Raw genomic sequence first — 13,504 nt, forward strand, 5'->3', positions numbered from 1 at the left:
CCCCATTTTCCTTCAAACATAACTATGGTCTTTATGGCCAAACTGTTCTATTTTTGCTTCATCAGACCAGAGGACATTTCTCCAAAAAGTACAATCTTTGTCCCCATGTCCAGTCGCAAACCGTAGTCTTCCTTGCTGAGTATTTTTGTAAATTGATGTGCTCATTCACCGGGAGTTTTGGTGGGAATACATTTTCTGAACATCACGCGCCAATGTAAAATGGGGGTTTTGGATATAAATATGAACTTTATCGAGCAAAACATACATGTATTGTGTGACATGAAGTCCTATGAGTGGCATCTGATGAAGATCATCAAAGGTTAGTGAATATTTTAGCTGTATTTTTGTTTTTTGTGGTGCATGTCCTTGCTTGGAAAATAGCTGTGTGGTTTTTCTTGTGAAGTTTATGTCCTAACATAATCTAATTTTATGCTTTCGCCGTAAAGCCTTTTTGAAATCGGACAATGTGGTTAGATTAACGAGAAATTCATCTTTAAAATGGTGTAAAATAGTTGATTGTTTGAGAAAATGAAATTATGAGATTTTTGCTGTTTTGTATTTCGTGCCATGCTATTTCACTGGCTGTTTAATAGTGTGTCCCGCAGGTGGGACGCTAGCATCCCACGTAGCCCATAGAAGTTAAGTTTCCACGGACCATTCCCACAAGTGGACATTTTGTATCAAATCCCCATTTTGGGGATTTAGGAGTTCACCATGTGAAATTCTGTTCACCTTTGTTCTTTCTGTGTCTCTCTGTTTGCATGGCCAGGGGGAGTGAGTGTCCTCCAGGAATTTACGACCTGAGATAACAGAACCTGTGTGTGTCAGTGAGTGAGTAGTCACTAGCTGTACCCAAAAAGGGCCATGTCATGACACTATCCATCAACGGTTCCCAACCAAACCAGTTTTCACAATTTTGACAAAAATTATGCTTTTGTTACCCTAAGAGTTTGTGCAAAGTTGGTAGAATCTTATTAAAAATGATTCACAGCTGTAATTGCTGCCAAAGCTGCTTGCACCAAGTATTAACTGACATTTTCATATTTTTATTAATTTAGAAAAGGTCATATCATTTCTTTCACTTTCAACATTTGGGGGGGGGCAAATGTAATCCCTTTTTTTAGATTTTAATTTTAAGGCAGCGAAATGTGAAAACTGCAAGAGGTGTGTAGACTTTCGCCAAGCACTGTATGTAGCCCTCCAAGCTGCTTATGGGTTGTTAATGGATTCCACTGTAGATTATTAAAATATGAGTTTATTTTCCATAGACTATACTTTATGTAACCCAAATCTAAATGCCATATTATGCACTAAACAAGTGTGAATCACATTCTTACCTTCTTTCAAGAGGAACCTGTTAAAAACCAGCCTGTAGCTTTTGTTTAAGGTTGTTGTAATAGTATGTGTAGAAACTAAACACTAATTCTCACTGTGTTCCTATGTTGTCACTGAATGATGTGCTATAATTTTGTGTTAGGTATGCACCCCCCAGGTCCACCCTTGGCCAGTCCTGTCTTACCTCGAGACAGAGGTGCTGTGGACAGAGTCATCGAATACCTTGTGGGAGATGGACCTCAGAACAGGTCTGTACTTCCATCCAAAGCATTTCCAATGACCTCATTACTGATGTGCTTCGTAGAGTACTATGCATACAGTGAGCAATGTTTGGCGTCAGTATTTTGTTCTCGTCAGTTGTGACGGTCACTGTAACATACAACTTTAAATGGCAGACCTTTACTGGAGTTCTTTAAGTTTTGCATCTAGGTAACTTCAAGGTTGATCTCTTCTCACTGTTATTTATGCTCTTGTATCCCCAGATATGCGCTTATATGCCAGCAGTGCTTCTCCCATAATGGCATGGCATTAAAAGAGGAATTTGAATATATTGGTAAGATTGAGAAACACTGCTTCCTGTCACTACCCTTCAAACACTGCATTAACTTAGCCCTTTGGTGCTTGGCAGACAGATATTTATTTATGGATCCCCATTAGCCGCTGCCAAGGCAGCAGGTACTCTTCCTGGAGTCCGTCAAAATTAAGGCAGTTATACAATTTAAAAAACATTACAATACATTCATAACAGATTTCACAACACACTGTGCCCTCAGGCCCCTACTTCACTACCACACATCTACAAAACAAAATCCATGTGTACATAGTCAGTATGTATGCATGTGTCTCTGCCTCTGTTTGTATTGCTTCACAGTCCCCGCTGTTCCATTTGGTGTATTATTATCATCTGTTTTTAAATCTGATTCTACGGCTTTGCATCAGTTACCTGATGTGGAATTGAGTTCCATGTAGTCATGGCTCTATGTAGAAGAGTCTGTTCTGGACTTGGGGACTGTGAAGAGACCTCTGGTGGCATGTCTTGTGCGTTATGCATGTGTGTCTGAGCTGTTTGCTAGATTAAATAGACAGCTCGGTGCATTCAACATATCAATACCTCTCACAAAAACAAGGAATGATGAAGTTCCATCTCTCCTCCACTTTGAGACAGGCGAGATTGACATGCATATTATTAATGTTAGCTCTGTGTACATCCAAGGGCCAACCGTGCTGCCCTGTTCTGAGCCAACTGCAATTTTCCCAAGTCCCTCTTTGTGGCAGCTGACCACACGACTGAACAGTAGTCCAGGTGCAACAAAACTAGGGCCTGTAGGACCTGCCTTGTTGATAGTACTGTTAACAAGGAAGAGTAGCGCTTTTTTAATGGACAGACTTCTCCCCATCTTAGCTACTGTTGTATCAATACATTTTGACCATGAGTTTACAATCCAGAGTTACTCCAAGCAGCTTAGGTCACCTCAATTGGTTCAATTTCCACATGATTTCTTACAAGATTTAGTTGAGGTTTAGGGTTCAATGAATGTATTTGGGATAAATCTATGCTTTTAGTTTCAGAAATATTTAGGGCTAACTTATTCCTTGTGTCATGACTATCATTAATGTAATGACTGCTATATCAAATAATTACTCAATTCAATTAATCATGTAACAATTAACTCATTAGGAATTTGGGGCACCATGGGAAAAGTTTAATGAGTTACCATTTCCTGAATGTATACAATAATATATAGATATCATACCAGTCATTAATTATTTCTTCATATCAGTCTCATTCTGAACGTTGTAGACACCGTAAATCTGCACAAACCTGAGTCTCACTGATCGTTCCGTACCACACATTGATTTGATTATTTACTAACAAGCTAAATGATAACATAAGATACACACGGTACAGTTTATTGATTAGAAACTTAATACGATGACAACAGGTCGCTAGCGGACCAACACAATATGACACTTTTTACACAAGATGGAGATTTAAAGAGAAAGAGTAGCAACACTTAGATACATTTGTAAACTACGCTTAGTTTAGCCCTAATACCTTGCCCCGAACTGCCACTCTTATGGGTAAGAAGTAATGTATGCATTTACAGTTGAAGTTTGAAGTTTATACACCTTAGCCAAATACATTTAAACTCAGTTTCACAATTCCTGACATTTAATTCTAGTAAAAATTGCCTGTCTTAGGTTAGTTAGGATCACCACTTTATTTTGAGAATGTGAAATATCAGAATAATAATAGTGATTTTATTTCAACTTTTTTCTCTTTCATCACATTCCCAGTGGGTCAGAAGTTTACATACACTCAATTAGTATTTGCTAGCATTGCATTTCAATTGTTTAACTTTGGTCAAATGTTTCGGGTAGCCTTCCACAAGCTTCCCACAATAAGTTGGTTGAATTTTGGCCCATTCCTCCTGACAGAGCTGGTGTAACTGTGTCAGGTTTGTAGGCCTCCTTGCTCGCACACGCTTTTTCAGTTCTGCCCACAAATGTTCTATTGGATTGAGGTCAGGGCTTTGTGATGGCCACGCCAATACCTTGACTTTGTTGTCCTTAAGCTATTTTGCCACAACTTTGGAAGTATGCTTGGGGTCATTGTCTATTTGGAAGACTCATTTGCGACCAAGCTTTAACTTCCTAACTGTTGCTTCAATATAGCCACATAATTTTCCTGCCTCATGAATCCATCTATTTTGTGAAGTGCACCAGTCCCTCCTGCAGCAAAACACCCCCACAACATGATGCTGCCACCCCCGTGCTTCACGGTTTGGATGGTGTTCTTCGGCTTGCAAGCCTCCCCCTTTTTCCTCCAAACATAACGATGGTCATTATGGCCAAACAGTTCTATTTTTGTTTCATCAGACCAGAGGACATTTCTCCAAATAGTACGATCTTTGTCCCCATGTGCAGTTGCAAACAATGGTCTGGCTTATTTATGGTGGTTTTGGAGCAGTGGCTTCTTCCTTGCTGAGCGGCCTTTCAGGTTATGTCGATATAGGACTTGTTTTACTTTTGTACCTGTTTCCTCCAGCATCTTCACAAGGTCCTTTGCTGTTGTTCTGGGATTGATTTGCACTTTTCGCACCAAAGTATGTTCATCTCTAGGAGACAGAACGCATCTCCTTCCTGAGCGTATGTGTATGTACTTTTGACCCACTGGAATTGTGATACAGTGAATAATAATTGAAATAATCTGTCTGTAAACAATTGTTGGAAAAATTACTTGTGTCATGAACAAAGTAGATGTCCTAACCGACTTGCCAAAACTATAGTTTGTTAATAAGAAATTTGTGGAGTGGTTGAAAAACTAGTTTTAATGACTCCAACCTAAGTGTATGTCAACTTTCGACTTCAACTGTATGCCATTGCCCCAACTGTTGAACAGGCTATATCAAAGCTGCAATCTGACCTTGTTACCTTTTAGAAAGCCCTGGTTGGTTTATAACTTTAGAAGCCCTGTGTTTATAAACGTAAATATCAACTTTGCCACTTCATCATGCTTTTGTGGCACAGTCGATGCCACACAGGGCTACAGGCCAGAAGGTTGAAGGTTCGTCGACCACCACAGGCGAGCTCAGTCTCTCTCTCTCTGCCTGTTTCAATACTTCACGATCAGAGCCAGTGGCAGACAATGATCAGCTTGGGGGCAATCAGATTTATAATGATATAAAATGTATGCAACAAATCTTCCACCATAGGTTTCTGTGTCAATGCGCCACACAACTAATAAACAAAACATACCGACTTCGGGTACTTCAATATCATGGTTTGTGTTTACAACACCAGAATAAATAGACTATGTCAATCTCGACAAACAGAAAACCCATCCTTCCCTACCTTAAGGGTACCCAGTATAGAAGTCTTGGTTTGACAATCTCTCTCTGCTGGCCTCTCTTTAAAAAACGCTCTTTAGCTCTAGTTCTAGGAAGAGCTAGACTAGAATAGCTTGCTGGAAGATTATTATTATTTTTTGGTTTCTTATACTAATAGATTATTGAAAGGGGGAGTTTGAAAGAAGAGAGAATGAGAGATGGCAGTACGCTATAGCAGTTATTGGTTCAGACCCGTAACCATTCAATCTTCATGAAGTGAAAAGAAAGCTCTCTGCATCTTATTCTAGTAGGCCTACTATATTATTCAAGCATGTCATTACAATGATGAAGATCAGGACAATGAAACTGTTTAAAGCAAGGATGGAATGAAGCAACAATAGAGAAAGAGGAGGTAGGCTAATACGCATGTTCCACAACATTAGGGGAATAATTATAAAAATGTTAAATAGGGCCTGTCATGCCAAATAGTGTCCCGCTCTATGTCGCAATGGGATTCGATAAACTATTAGCGTTCGTTGTTATATCTACAGTGTGATGACCTAATGATTTGAATTTTGGAGATCATTACAGCCTTAATGACGTTCTTTTCATCACCGCTATGCAAACAAGGCTGGTTTCCGTGACAATTTCGCTGTTTAAACAAATTTGTTTAGCTAATAAAATGAAAACATTCATTTGAACTACTTTTGGGTACCTTGTTAACATTACAACATGAAATCCATGTCTTAAACATTGCTACGTATCAGAAATGGCAAAGAAAATGTGGAATCCGCTTGACACATTAATTACCTTACAGATCACGAAAACAGCAAATGTCCACTCCATTCATATGCAAATCCGTTTGATTCATACACCGGCTTGTCTGGCTATCATGTTTTTATTTTAACCTGCCCTTCTATTATCTACACTGAAATAATATAATTTCAGTAGTTCTGTTATGATTATTTTGTTCAATCTCGCAAAGCTCATTAGTACACCCTTGTGGTTGAATATATATGTATCTATTGTAGGTCCTTGGATACAACGATGAATAATGTGGAGCAAATAAATACAATCAAAGGATACCTTACAATAATGAACACCTTGTGAAACAGCTGTGAAAACCAACCTGGCAATATTTAAGAATTTAATACATAACCTTTCAGAATTTTTGGTACAATTGTGTCATTCATTTATTTTCACAGATTTTTTTGTGCACTCACATGGCAATCATTGACTAAAATACTGAATTCTGGTGTTTGGAATATAAAGGAGGTGGTCACTTGTTCTCAACAGGCAGCCAGTCTCAGAAGGGGGACTTGAAGAGGGAGACTGCAAAGTCCAGGCACTGCTGATCTCTTTGTTCTGAGTGTTTGCAGTGCTAGTGATTTTAGTTATCTATGTATCTCACATATTATGTGCCCGGTATGATAGAGCAAGAAAAGTTTCTTAGCAGATAATGACAATAACAGTTGTTGTAGATGTAATGAAAAGTTGCTGGAGGGTGGTTGGTAATGGAGGACATCAGGTACAATAATAACGTCTGGGTGTTGGGTGTTGTGCAGGTCCTAGCTCCTGGAGAACAGGAGCAGTTAAAGCGAACAGGATAGGAGACAAAGACATAAACAAGCAAACACACAGGTTACACTTTATTGTGAGAAAATTTGATGGATTAGTGCAGTGTTATAAATGGGAGATATGTACTTTTCAACACTTTTGGAAGCTATAGCCTACCTCAAGCTGGTCCCCTTCCGACTCAGAATCAGACTGAACTGAACTCACTGGTTCTGGTGGAGGGGATACCTCCTGGGGGGTAGGTGAGGAGGTGGCCTTGCTAGTCTTGTCCTTGATGGGTATCATACAAAACAAATATCTATTTTTGGTTCCAAGCACCCTTTTTAATGGGTTAGAGAAGGGAATTTAGAGTTAAGCACGTACTCTTTCTTTACTGACATTAATGGGCAATGCCTCCATCCACTTGGTAAAGTGATCGGTCGCCGTCAGACACTAACTGTTGCCATTCCTGGATTTCTTGAAGGGTCCGATGAGGTCCACTTAAAAGTGATAGAGAAGATTACTTTATTCTTACCCGTATCTGTGTCATACATGCAGATTTTCATATTTGTAAGGATAATGACACACACAATAATATTGAACTCTGCTGTGGTCAAATAAAGAAACTTATCAGGGCAAAATTTGAATTGGGACACTAACCGATCATGTGCCATAGTGAAACAACATTGATGGGCTTCAACTCCGGCGCTACAGTCTTCGCCCTCTCAAACTTCTGTCAGGCTAGACATGGTACTGACCTTTTAAGCAAGAAGTGACAAATTGAAATATTGTGTTATCTCCGACATGACATTCATTGAAATCATAATTTCAGATATAATAGAATGTGATTGATAAACAAAAGGTCATTTCACTTGCCCAGCTGTCCACCTCCTTGACAATTCCACGTCAGAAGAAGCGTAGGTTGATTTTGCCAATCATCCACTTCACTCCGAAATGGCCAGCATGCATCTCGGTCAGCACGGCCTCCTTGATAAAAATCACCCTCCTGTGTGGCTGGCCATCCTTCCCCCGTAGGTAGATAATCAAATCAAATTTTATTAGTCACATGCGCCGAATACAACAGGCAGTGAAATGCTTACGGGCCCCTAACAAACAGAGCAGTTAAAAAAAATATGGATAAGAATAAGAGATAAAAGTAACAAGTAATTAAAGAGCAGCAGTAAAAAATAATACATACAGGGGGGTGCCGGTACAGAGTCAATGTGCGGGGGCACCGGTTAGTTGAGGTAGTATGTACATGTAGATAGTTATTTAAAGTGACTATGCATAGATGACAACAGAGGTGTGGCGAGGGGAGGGGCAATTCTTATAGTCTGGGTAGCCATTTGACTAGATGTTCAAGAGTCTTATGGCTTGTGGGTAGAAGCTGTTTAGAAGCCTCTTGGACCTAGACTTGGCACTCCGGTACCGCATGCCGTGTGGTAGCAGGGAGAACAGTCTATGACTAGGGTGGCAGGAGACTTTGACAATTTTTAGGACCTTCCTGACACTGCCTAGTATAGAGGTCCTGGATGGCAGGAAGCTTGGCCCCAGTGATGTAATGGGCCGTTCGCACTACCTGTAGTGCCTTGCAGTCGGAGCCCGAGCAGTTGCCATAGCAGGCAGTTATGCAACCAGTCAGGATGCTCTCGATGGTGCAGCTGTAGAACCTTTTGAGGATCTGAGGACCCATGCCAAATCTTTTCAGTCTCCTGAAGGGGACTAGGTTTTGTCGCACCCGCTTCACGACTGTCATGGTGTGCTTGTACCATGTTAGTTTGTTGGTGGACACCAAGGAACTTGAAGCTCTCAAACTTCACTGCAGCCCCGTCGATGAGAATGGGGGCGTGCTCGGTCCTCTTTTTCCTGTAGTCCACAATCATCTCCTTTATCTTGATCACATTGAGGGAGGTTGTTGATTGATTGCCTAACAAGTTGGAAGAGTTGTTGAAATACGCAAGTCTAAGTACATTTGCAACGCTGTCTTTCTCTCTGTTTCTCTCTCCCCATCTCTCTCTGTCTGTCTTCCGCTCTCATCCCACCTCTCTCTTTCATCCATTCTTTCTTACACACCCCCTAGGTTTCTTCCCCCCTAGCGAAGACACCTAGTTGAGAGCATTTTGGAATTACCGTTATTGCTTACACCTATCCATTTGATTGATCAGGTTTAACTTATATGACAGACATAACTATTAGAGTGAAGGCTGCTGAGGGGAGGACGGTTCATAATAATGGCTGGAATGGAGTCAATTGAATGGTATCAACCACGTGTTTGATACCATTGAATTTACTCCATATTATGAGCCATCCTCCCCTCAGCAGCCTCCACTGAGCGATATATGCATAGCTAGCAACTAGCTAACGTTAGATGGAAAATGGCTGTACATAGCTAAATCCGTCCAGTTATCTGCTTAACGTTACCCTGAATTGTGAATTTCTCAGATTATTACGCCTCTTGTCGAGATCAGTGATGTCTTCATAGTAATATTCCTTCGCCTGGTTGGAAAGAAAAACGAAAATCTCCTCGAGGGATGCCATTGAAGTGCAAGCTAATATTACATACAAACAGAAAGCTCCATCAACAGTTAGTCGTTTGCTTGCTAGCTAGCTAACGTTAGCTAAACACAACTGTCTGGCTAGCTAGCTGGCTAGCTAACTAGGCAGGCTGAGGTATATAAGTACAATAGCTAGCAACGTCAATCTAAAAACAGTTTAGATTATTTATTCCTATTTGTATTTATATAAAGACAAATACATGGTAAAGAAAGTGTTCTCTTTCCAGTCTATTCTGTCTTCTGAAGCAGCAGGTAGTCACAGGCTGTCACCGTCAAAAATACCGTCCTTTTTTTTTTTTTATTATTATTTTTTTTTGATGTGTTGGTTCATTACCTAATCCGATCAGACTGTTGCAAGCTCTAGCAACAGCCCTAGCAACTCATAGAATTCCATTGTGACGTAGAGGGGACACTATTTGGCATGAAAGGCTCGTTATATTTGCAAATTAATATTAAATTTGCAAGCCTATAATTGTAACTTTGTAAGCCACATGTTCTTCACCAGCATCACATGTTCACTCCCAGGTTCATGGTTTGAAAGAGGTGTGTAATTCCAGTGCAGATTGTGCGCAGATTGTGCAGATTATTACGGGTCTCGTCCTGTGTGTTAATCATTGTGCGAGTGTTATTTATTCGAGGTACTCCTCTCTCTTTTGTTTGGGTTTCAACCCTGTGTTTTTGTTACATGTTTGTTTGGTCTTCGTCCCCGTGCCTTTACACGGGACGCTGTAATTTGGGTACAATAAATAAAAAAAATACGCATTCCTGCGCTTGTCTCCCGAATAATTTATGCCAACGTGACAAGACATATGCTTTATATGCTTACCTGGGAGAAAAGTTATTATTCTCAGGATGGAACATTTGTAAAATACAGGGAAAATATTCAACCCAAATCTGTAGCTTAATCTTTAGATGATTGGGGCTGCTGGTGAACCATTATGTGCAGCCATAATCAAAGTGACACTGGACTAGCACACTTGCCACAGTCTTTAGGGTGTCTATAGCTATAGGTTTCCATTCAATTGGTGACAGATTTTCATGTGAATATTCTAAAATCAGCATATAAACAATATTTGCATTTCAGGATTTCCTTTAGGAAAATTTGACTCCAGACAATGTGACCGGCAGGAAGTTTACCGGACAGATCCGACATGGTGCAGCCAGCGCCATCAATAAACGAGGAACATTGGCTAAATGAACCACATTTGCGTGCCTTTAAAAACAGCCTATAAAAAAATGACAAAAACACTATTTATTGTGCTTCGATGTGTAGCATATGCAAAACATTATTGCATATTTTTTTTTATTGGTTTTTAGAATACTATCATAAAACAATAGTTGTCCACTTGCAATTCTTGTTTTAGGATAGTATTGTAAAAATCTATGAAAAAATATGCTATAAAGCTGTCTGAGATTTGAGCACTAAATGCATAGGCCTATATATATGGCCTATTTAAAGGAAGAGAAGCTTAGGCCTGTTCCCAGAGAGATCGCGAGAGAGTGATAGTGATATGCCAGCTGGCCTGCTATGACACCGACATGCATTTCTTTATGTCAGATGGCTACTGCGTCTGCTGTACAGATATAGACTTACAGAAAGAGGTTCATTTTCTATCAGAATATTTTGTATAAAGAGAAGCATTATATTGTTAGATTATTGGAGTAACTCTGGTAGGCCTGAAACCTTCTTCCACACCTCAAGTTCAACTGATGTGCACTACCTTCACATCATACTGTAGGCTTGCAGTAGATAAAGCTTAATAATAGCCACACCACACCAATCCTTCACAAAAGTTTCGAAACTTTATTAGGGTAATATCAAAAGTAAGTTGAGCTATTGTTTATAGGGAATATAGGAACAGGCTATTATATTGCGGCAAACACAGCATTAGAGTTGGAACTTAATTTGGCCAAAGAAAATGGCTCAACAGAATGAAATATGGTTTAAACCTTCGAAAAAGTTCTGAACAGGCTATATTTCAGCAATTACCAACAAAGGCAAGTGTCTACCCTACCCAACAAATGACAGAAATAGAGCTACTTATAACCTCTGTTAAACTAAACACGGAGCACACAATTAAAAGACAGATCAAATTTAATTTAGCCAATGAAAATGTCTCAACAGAATTCAACAAAACAGGTGTTGCATATTTAAAAATCTGGTTTCGATTTATAAATACGGTTACAATAACCATGATTTACAATAATAAAAATGATAAAACAAATAAATAAATGTAAGTTCCAAAATGGAATCCTACCTGAATTGGGAGTTGCACAGTAGCCTGCATTTGACAATGCCAATGTTCTTCTCATCTTCCACTACAATATTAAAACATATTTGTATTGTATTTATTATGGATCCCTATTAGCTGCTGCCAAGGCTGCATCTACTCTTCCTGGTGTTCGGCAAAATTAAGGCAGTTATACAATTTAAAAAATATTACAATACATTCATAACAGATTTCACAACACACTAAGTGTGTGCCCACAGGCCCCTACTCCACTACCACATATCTACAACACAAAATCCATGTGTACGTGTGTGTATAGTGCGTATTTTATCATGTGTGTATTCATGTGTCTGTGCCTATGTTTGTGTTGCTTCACAATCCCCGCTATTCCTTAAGGTGTATTCTTATCAGTACCTGATGTGGAATAGAGTTCCATGTAGTCATGGTTCTATGTAGTACTGTGCACCTCCCATAGTCTGTTCTGGACTTGCGGACTGTGAAGAGACCTCTGGTGGCATGTCTTGTGGGGTATGCATGGGTGTCTGAGCTATGTACTAGTTGTTTAAACAGACAGCTCGGTGCTTTCAACATGTCAACACCGCTCACAAATGCAAGTAGTGATGAAGTCAATCTCTCCTCCACTTTGAGCCAGCATATTATTAATGTTTGCTCTAAGTCCATCTTTGTGGCACCTGACCACACGACTGAACAGTAGTCCAGATGCCACAAAACTAGAGCCTGTAGGACTTGCCTTGTTGATAGTGAAGGTAGAGCAGCGCTTTATTATGGACAGACTTCTCCCCATCTTAGCTACTGTTGTATCAATATGTTTTGACCATGACAATTTACAATCCAGGGTTACTCCAAGCAATTTAGTCACCTCAACTTGCTAAATTTCCACATTATTTATCACAAGATTTAGTTGTGGTTTAGAGTTTAGTGAAGGATTTGTCCCAAATACAATGCTTTTAGTTTTTGAAATATTTATGACTAACTTATTCCTTGCCACCTATTTTGAAACTAACTGCATCTCTTTGTTAAGTGTTGCAGTAATTTCAGTCGCTGTAGTAGCTGACGTGGATAGTGTTGATTCATCCTTACTGTAAAATAGCATTGTGTCTGGTCAAACACAATTTTAATCTGGTCAATCACCATTTTTTAATTCCCCTTGTAAGCTTTTCACTATAGGCATACTCTTTTCCTTTAACTTTTGTTTTACTTCAATGAAAATGGCCTCCATCGTCGCAATCCAAGTTATCCTATAATAATGTGGCCACATATGCACCCTCCCTCCCGGAAGGCCAAGTTATTTAAAAAAGAATGTGCTCTGTCTCCTCTCCAATCCCAGCGACTATTCCTCGCGCACCTAGAACCTATCGCTTCAATATAGCTTAAATATTTACGATTTAACTTTTAAAATGTATTACATTTTATATGTGGTATAAACACAACCAATCACAATGTTTTAATCTGATTAGGCTACTCCAAAACATACGTACCTTAATCCAAAATAGCAGAGTGGGAACATTCGCTATACCTATGCAGAGTGGAAACATTGGAACAGAGTGGGAACATTCGCTATACCTATGCAACTTTTTTGTGACAAAACTATCAGTAGGCCTAGAGTTGAAAATGCATTGGAGACCCATTTAAGTTGTATATTTTATTCGGTACACTCTTGAAAAAAAGTGACCCTCCCCTATATCCAAAATAATAATTAAAACCTAAAACTTTTTTTTTTTTCAAGAGTTCAGGGAGAGTTTAGTTAAAATATACTGAACAAAAATAGAAACGCAACATGCTACAATTTCAACGACTTTATTGAGTTACAGTTCATATAATGAAATTAGTCACGCATGTGTGTAGAAACGGACCAAGGCGCAGCGTGAGTATCGTTCCACATCTTTATTATATTGTGAAACTTAGCCAAACAAACAAACAAACAAACAAACAAACTATAAACAAACCACGACGACAGAGGTGCAACATGCACTAACTC

The 13,504-nt window shown here is 39.4% G+C and overlaps 1 long non-coding RNA gene across 2 annotated transcripts; it reads right to left on the reverse strand.

Moving 5' to 3' along the window:
* Positions 1-6,226: 6,226 nt before the first annotated feature.
* LOC106590034 (uncharacterized) lies at positions 6,227-9,737 on the reverse strand. Of its 2 annotated transcripts, XR_001324998.2 has the most exons (6): positions 9,475-9,737; positions 9,141-9,215; positions 7,380-7,742; positions 7,104-7,219; positions 6,900-7,010; positions 6,227-6,740 (listed from the first exon to the last, which is right to left on the reverse strand). It is a non-coding gene; the product is annotated as an uncharacterized lncRNA (long non-coding RNA). The 2 variants fall into 2 exon arrangements; XR_001324997.2 differs by having other exon boundaries at positions 6,229-6,740; positions 9,141-9,735.
* Between the last annotated feature and the right edge of the window lie 3,767 nt (positions 9,738-13,504).

The sequence above is a fragment of the Salmo salar genome, chromosome ssa29, assembly GCF_905237065.1.
Source record: "Salmo salar chromosome ssa29, Ssal_v3.1, whole genome shotgun sequence".
Classification (NCBI taxonomy): domain Eukaryota; kingdom Metazoa; phylum Chordata; class Actinopteri; order Salmoniformes; family Salmonidae; genus Salmo; species Salmo salar.